General features: G+C 47.3%; 1 pseudogene; it reads left to right on the top strand.

Moving 5' to 3' along the window:
* Positions 1-4,032: 4,032 nt before the first annotated feature.
* LOC123522273 lies at positions 4,033-4,409 on the top strand (annotated as a pseudogene).
* Positions 4,410-8,307: the final 3,898 nt, after the last annotated feature.

Here is an 8,307-nt window from a genome sequence, read left to right as displayed (position 1 = left end):
CCCAGCCACGTGGGCCCCTTGCGGGTTTGGTGCCTTCTGCCTTTGCTCTGCCTCCTCCTGACTGAAGTCTCCTCTCCCACCAGGTGGGGGAGTATCACAGGGGAGAAGTATGCTGAGCTTGTCAGCAAAACGCTGTCTGTTACCCACATGTGAAACAATCCCAACCTGATTCTCGTCTGTGGTTCAGACGATGTAAGGGTTGCAATCAAGCTGCAGTGTGTTTTTTTCTCAGGAGACATACTTTTGCAATCCCAACACAACTTAGAAAGAAGTGCTTCTTGGAGATTTTACCAACAGTCACTGGTGTAACTAGACACTAAGCTTGAAACACCACAGATGGTGTACAGCACGCATCTGCATATGGATAGCACACTAACGAACTTAGGACTTCTAGAAAAGTGAGCTCAAATAAAAGTTTAATAAGGAATCCCTCACGCGGCCACTTGGCAGTGGTAGCCACCTGGTTACAAACAGGTCAGCGAGGTTTACATGACCGGGAACAGCACCGCCACTTATTAGACAAGAGAAATCACAAGATGAGGTGGAGATATATGTATTTTCAGCTAGCCCACGCCAGCTCTAAGTCTCTGCGCATAGAAGCAAACACGCAAAAGGATATCTGAAGAGTGGGCTCACAGCCTCCGTAACTGACAGAGCCAAATAGACACAAACTGGCCGTACCTGACACTTCGCTCCGGGCTCCTGGTTCCTCTTGTCCAGTGGGAAGAGAAAATCTTCGCAGAAAATGGAAAATTATATTCTCACTTGATGGAGGCAACATTCTCTGTTCCCCCCAACATGAGTCAATGGCTTAGTCTGTTTGTTTGGCGGTTGGGGGGTGGTGTCGACGTTCAGCGTGGGCTAGAGTCGTCAACGACACCTGGAAGCGTGCCCATGGCGTCAAAACGGTTTGTTTAACTGGCAGTGGCTTAGTGGCTCCAGAGACCGAGAAACAAATCGGGGAGACTTTCTCCTCTCCCCCCACCCCCACCCCGCGACGCTGTGCAGTAGTCCTCCGGAAACTTGTTGGTTAAATATAATGGTTTTGTACCCCACCGTCCCAGGGGGAGTCTTGTCGGTATCTGGCCCCAGAGACGGCCGGCGCGCCCGGATTCCCCCTCTGCCGTGTGTCCCCTGCGTGGCCAGGAGGCGCTGGACGACCGGCTCTTTGAAGGCTGGCGGCCCCTCGGTCTCTGCGCCCGCCCTGCTCCCCCGCCGGCCGCCCGCCCGCGGCGGGACTCCCCGGTTCCCACGCGGTCCCCCAACCGCCGGCGCGCTTCCCAGGAGAGGATTGGCCGCGGCTCTGGGCCAATGGCGCGCGCCGCCGCAGCATCCTGGCTGGCCCAGCCGCTGGGCCTGGGGGCCAGGGCCCTGGAGGTGGAAGCTGGAGGGCTTATGCTGACTTGCGTTTCAAACGCGGATAACAAACAGCCCCAGCTCCTTTGATCCTTGTGTGGGACTCTGTGGTCGGCTACACTCATCCAATTCCCTAATTCCTCAGGGATTGTTGCGGGGATGCCTGGCCAGGCCGGGCACAGGCAGATTCGGTGGCGGCTTGTTCATTTCCAGGGTGGGCTCCTCTATCTGTTGACAGGTGGGCTTTGGGCGGAAGGGTTTATTCTGGAAACTGCCTCATCACGAGATGATGAGGCTCCTTGAATTTCAAGTGTGAAGACCGAAAGTCAACAGAGGAGTTTGGATCAGCTGCGACTTGAATTGCCCTCCTCGCCCCATTCGAGGAGGCCTTCTTGCTACAGGGATTTTCAAAGCCAGATGTAAACACTACTCTTTCTGCTTTGTTCGCATTCACCTCTCTCCTGTCTACCCTTCACCTTCTAGAGCAGCGGTTCTCAACCTGTGGGTCACAACCCCTTTTAGGGTCCAGCGACCCTTTCACAGGGGTCCCCTAAGACCATCAAAAACCCACACATTTCCGAGGGTCTTAGCAACCGAGAAACCGCTCCTCTATCGGTCTCCAGGTGGGTCTGCCCACATGCAGATAGGCCCACCTTCCAGTACCTGGTGTGAAGACTGTTACCCATGCTACCCCATGCTTCAAGGCAAAATTTCATTGATTTGTCATTAGAAATTAATATTTCACAATGTAGAATTACATATTGTTTTGTGATGAATCACTATGCTCTCAGGATGTTCAATTGGTAACAGTGATAACACATCCGCATATCAGATATTTACATCATGATTCATAACAGTAGCAAAATAACAGTGATGAAGTAGCAACAAAAATGATTTTATGTCTGGGGTCACCACCACACGAAAAGGTTGCCGTATTAGGAAGATTGAGAACCACTGCTCTGAGGCAGAGCTGCGCTTCTTGCCGTTTAGACAATAAAGGTGCCTGGCATCTTAGACCAGGCATTCAGCATTTTGATGGACAAACACTATATTAACATAACAAAAAATACTTCAACCTTCTCCCCCTAGGTCCACCCTTCAAGTTCTCTGCACCACTAATAACAGCCGAGCCTAGGAGGAAAGGCCTGGCACAGCCTACTTTTGCAAAGTAGACTGTGTATGACCAAGAATGGCCTACCCTGTCTGATCTAGAAGCTCCGTACAACAAAATCAACTCACCTGCAAGAGTTTGGGTTGTGCTATCGATATATTTAATGCAGTTAGCTGCAACAGCTTAAGGCAATGGTTCTCAAAACGTGATTCCAAGGGCAACAGAATTAGCAGCACTTGGGGACCTGTTGAATGCCGTTGACTTCACTCTAACTCATGATGACCCCATGTGATAGAGTACAGGTGGCACATAGGTGCTTTTATTTACTTACTTACATGTTTATGTAGTTTCTTTTTTATTTACTTACTTGTTTATTTATTCATTCATTCATTTAGTGCTATCACTTTACGGCAGCAGAGGCTAGATCTTTCTCCACAGAGCTACTGAGTGGGTTCAAACCATTAGCTTTTGGGTGATCAGTCACATACTTAATGATTGCACACAGGGATTCCTGGGGAACTTGTTAAAAACCCAGACTCTCAGACTGTACCTTAGACTTACTGACTCTGAAACCCTAGGGATGGGCTTACAGATCTGTGTTTTACATACTTTCTAGGAATTCAGAAGGAGCTAAAGTTTGAGAATTGCTTCAGTTCAGGAAATACGTCTCGTAATGGCAGCCGCTTGTGTATTGAAAGTTTACCCTGTGACGAGTATCATTATAAACCCGTTACAAGTTTTACCTTGTTGCAACTTCACCGTAGTACCAAAAACCATCTGGAAGGAGTGAGATTTCATGTTCATGTCCTAGGTAAGACCCAGGTCATGCCCCTCGTAAGTAAAGAAGCCAGAGTTGACCCCAAACCCAGTCAGTCTGGCTCCACCGCCAAGAACATCGAACCGCAGAGTGAGGCCTGCTCCAATTACCCAAACATCAGGAGCACCTCCTGTTCAGCAGCTGAGCGCTCCAGTGATTCATAGCAGTAAGCACATTGGTCACCACCAGGCAATTACAGATCAGGGGCTCCGAAGTAATTCTGCAGGTCTTGTGGGATAGGAGCATGGTCTCAGCCCTGCAGCACAGACCTGATAAGTTCACAATTCGTATTTGATTTCCAAACAACACGCTCGGTTTTGGAAACATGGTGTCTCTGTGGGGCTCTGGTGTCCACCGCTTGCCGTCAACTTGTCAGCTCCGTGGCTTTGTAGTCTTTCATCAATTTCCAGCCAGGGTCTGGGTTTCCAAACCCGCAGCTAGCAGGACCACAGAAAGTGCCACGTTATCAAGTTACGCCATTTGTATGCCAAGATGGCTCCCGGGCTCATTTCCCCGTCTCCGTTTCAAAGAGAAATCACATGACATTTTTGCTTGGTGTAAGGCTTCTTGTGAGAATTTCGACAACTGCCTAGTGTGAACGTTCTCTGCCTCTGTTCTACTTTTTATTTTATTTGCCAGAAGTAGACATTTGAAAGGCATGTGGGGACTGCTTCCAATTCAACTTCTACTATATGGCAACAACAGCAGCAATAATCAAAACTCAGGGCCGCCCTCTTTTCGCGCCTCGGTAATGGAGCGCATGCACGTCCTGGCCCAGGCTCTCAAGAGCATCGGTAATGTCAAGAAGAGAGGCAAGCGCCAAGTTCTGAGCAGGCCATGCTCCAAAGTCATTGTCTGGTTTCTAACTCGGATGGTGAATTCTAAATCACTGATGATCACAGAGCTGGGAAAACTGTAGCGAACCTCACGGGCAGATTAAACAAGTGTGGAGTGACCAGCCCTAGATTTGGGGTGCAGCTCAAAGATCTAGAAGAGTGGCAGAACAACCCGCCCCCTTCCCGCCAGTTTGGTTTCATGGTGCTGACGACCACCGCTGGCATTATGGACCACGAGGAAACTGGGCAGAAACACATGGGAGGGAAAATCCTGAGCTGCTTTTTCTGAGGATGTAGTGCATCGAAACAAATAAAACGCCGAATTGGGGAAGAAACAAAAACAAAAAAATTCATGGCCATTGAGTTATGCTGACTCGTAGCAGCCCAAGTGCCAATCATTATTTTATGTTTAGAGTACATATGTACAGATGTGATGGCTTTTTATGGATCGAGAAGTCTCGTGAATATTCTCAGATGGAGGTACTGAGATTACACATTTGTGTGTGTGTGTGTTTGGTTAGGTGAGGAATAAAGAATGTGAAATGACTGAACCAGAATACGAAACAAAATGAATTTTCAAAAGTCCATGATTTTAGGCTGGAGACTCCTTGACCCCTCTGGCTTCTGTTTCCGCCTGCACCTCTGAAACACCTGGCAGCAGACTCGCTAGGAAGTACCACTGGGCTGCCCTTCCGTGAACCACACCGACTACTGAAATCTGTTCGTAGACATTTCTGATTGCTTACCAATCCCTTCCATGTCTTGACCCTGACCTCAGCTGATGTTGCTCAGAAATACGTGAAATGTGAGTATTATGTCCACGACCCTGGGGCCACCGATTGCCCACCAACACATAGCTTACCCCGCTGCCCTCCAGGTCAATGCCAGCTCATGTGTATCAGAGTAGAACTGTGCTCGCCCCAGCATTTCCAGGGTGTGACCTTTGAGAGCAGACTGACGGATCTTTCTTCCGTTTAGGCACCTCTAAACCCAAACCAAACTCACTGCCAGGGAGTTGATGCTGACTCCAAGTGATCTGATAGCACGGGGTAGAACTGCCCCTGTGAGCTTCCAAGACTGTAACTGTTCATGGGAGTGGAAAGCCCCGTCTTTCTCTTATGGAGCCGCTGATGGTTTCGAACTGCTGGCCTTGTGAACAGCAGCCCAACACATCACCACTACGCCACCAGGGCTCCTCAAGGCATCTCTGAGCGGGTTCAAATTATCCTTTTTTTTAATAGTAGTACTTTGTATTACCCAATGACTCCATTTTTATTTAAATCATTGAAACCACCATATCTGTGGATTAGTGTTACCCTATTCTTCCAATTCTTCTAATTGTTCACTGCAGTAGATAACTCCCCTTTAGATACTGTATTAGTCTGGGTACTTTGGAGAAACAAATCCACAGACTCATGTATGAGAGAGTTTTATATAAAGGTTAACTGAGCATCAGGAAAACATCCCAACCCAAGCCCACAAGTCCAACATTAACCCATTAACTCATATGTCCAACACCAATCCAGAAAGTCCCCCTCCATCTCACAAAGCAGACGCAATGACGCTGACTGCAGGAGGAAAGCTGAGTCAGTGAGCATGTAAGCATCTCAGTGCCGGCAGGGTCTCCACACGGCTGCTCCAGCACCCAGGGCTGCATGGGGGTAGGTCCATGTGGCTTCTCCTTGGGGATGTCTTGCAGGAAGTCAGCCTTGCAAGCTGAAGCTAGGAACTGCTAAGGCAGCTGCACCTGGTCCGACCATCAAAAGCAAGAGCCCTGAGAACTCAAAAGGCGGGGCTCACCAAGCCATTTATCCCTCCGCCCTTCAATTAATCCCACATGTGTTTATCGGCCAGGTTGGCACAATAAACCAACTAACTGAGGTACCAGCAGTTGTACTCCAAACCAGATCCTAGTAGTTTGGGCCCACACACATGCACAGGGCCTTCTAGCCAAGGGAACCAATTTGTTAATCCCCCAGAAGAATCTCTTGGTTTCCCTGAACAGAAACCCTGGACACGGTGAAATAAAGATTGCACTGCCCTTCCAATGGATGTGTGCTTGAGTTCAACCCCTCTCCAGTCTTATTCCACCCCTTTTTATGAAGAGGTGTGATGTACCTGTCTGTTTCTCTGAGAGTTTGAGAACACCCACATATTCAGGGAGGCGGATCTGAGGAACCACCGTCCTAACTCCCTGTTCAGCTACTTTCTCTTTCCCAAAGTGACGGCCAGCTATTAGATTTCTAGGCACGCCGAGCAGGGACCATTTCTGGTTAGCAAACGAAGTCTTTCCCTAAACAATAACAATCAGCACATTCTCAAGGTCAGCTGGTGGGTTTGAACCGCTAACCTTGTGGTTAGCAGTTCAACACTTCTCCCGCAGCACCACCAGTCATGAAAGAGACCTAAAAGCCTGTCCACTCCTTTTAGGATGGTGGAATAAGTCACAGTGCTCTGAGGAGAAAGAATGCAGAGAAAGGGGCTACACCTCCTTCTCACTTATCAACGATCTCATTCTCTGACAATATGTATCTTTAACCACCATGGTTTTGCAAGTAAACAATCGTGTCTGGAAGGAAGGTGTGCTTCGATCCCTGATGGGGGCCTCTTTCCGGCAGGCCTATGTTCACGTAGAAAGGGAACACCCCTTGCGGAGTATTTTACTGCTCAGGTTGGGGAAGGAGACTCATTCTCAACAATATGGGTTTTGTTTGTTTGTCTGTTACGGGTCTTCCGTTAAGGCCAACAGCAACACTGCTTAGTTTCTTATCCTTCCCTTTGTAACCCAGTTTCTTCCCTTGGCTTAATCCTACATGTGATTAGGACCTTTCTCACTCTTCACGGACTGCCAGTCTGATTCTCTAGAGTGATTTTCTTCCTCAATCTCTCTGCTCATCAGAAAACTAAGTAACAAGGCCCAACTACCTTATGAAAGGCTTACATACTCCTGAATTGGATTCAGAATGAATGTCTATCTACAGACATAAATACATGGGAAGAGCGCTGGCGAGGCAAACGGGTAACACTCAACTGCTAACCACAGGCTGGTGGTTTGAAGCCCACTCAGAAGCTGCATCGGAGCAAACCCTGAGCCCTCCGCGTCTTAAAGTGCAGCCAAGAAGCCTCCACGGGGCAGTTCTTCTCCGTCATGTGTTGTCACTAACGGCGTTAACTCAGCCACACCTGAACACATATGTCTGTAGGCAAAGGGCTTCCATACGTTCATTGAAAATTACATTTTCTTTCAATTCCATTTTTCAACGAACATTTTTGAAGTCCGTGTGTGTGTGTGTGTGTGTGTGTGTATTGCTGCCATCTATTTGATTCCACCTCATAGTAACTCTACAGGACAGAGTAGAACTGCCCCTGTGGGTTTTCAAAGATTGTAAATCTTTATGGAAGTAGAATACCCCATCTTTCTCCCATAGAGTGGCTGGAGGGTTTGAGTATATATGTATGTGTACATGTGTATACACACAGAGAAATCTATATAGATTATATATGTGTATATATAGGTGAAGTATGTGTATGTAATTGGAAGTCATAAAAAATGAAGTAGAATACATGAACATCAATATCCTAAGTATTAGTGGGCGGAAATGGACTGGGGTTGATAATTTTGGATCAGAAAATCATATGATTGCTATGCCAACAGTGACACAATAAGAATGGCTTTGGGCTAATTGTCAAAGGACTTTTTAAGATCTATCTTACAGTACCATGCTGTCTGTGATTGGATTATATTATCCACCTTCAAAGAAATCTAATCAATACAATTATTATTATTCAAATGTATGCACTAACCACAAATGCTAGTGGTGAAGAAACTGAAGAATTTTATCAAGGTCTTCAGTCTGAAAATGATCAAACATCCAATCAAAATGCATTGGTAAGGGTGGTGATTGGCATGCTGAAGCTGAGCAGAAAGGGGAAGGAACAGCAGTTGGTGACAGAAACAAAGCCCGGTATCACATGACAGAATCTGGCAAAACCAACCAATTGTTCACAGTAAAGAACTTGTTTCAACAATGCAAACAACCACTATACACACAGACACATGGACTAACAGAAATCAAATTAGCTACATCTGTGGGAAGACATGGCAGAGAGGTTCAATATCAGTGGCTACAATCAGGTCAAGGGCTGACTATGGAACAGACTATTGGTTTGAAATTGAAGAAAAAAAT

Source organism: Echinops telfairi, unplaced genomic scaffold (genome assembly GCF_000313985.2).
Source record: "Echinops telfairi isolate 266 unplaced genomic scaffold, ASM31398v2 ScPeMD7_4225;HRSCAF=4972, whole genome shotgun sequence".
Taxonomy (NCBI): domain Eukaryota; kingdom Metazoa; phylum Chordata; class Mammalia; order Afrosoricida; family Tenrecidae; genus Echinops; species Echinops telfairi.
The sequence above is the reverse complement of the archived record's forward strand: the minus strand, read 5'-3'. Positions and strand labels throughout refer to the sequence as shown.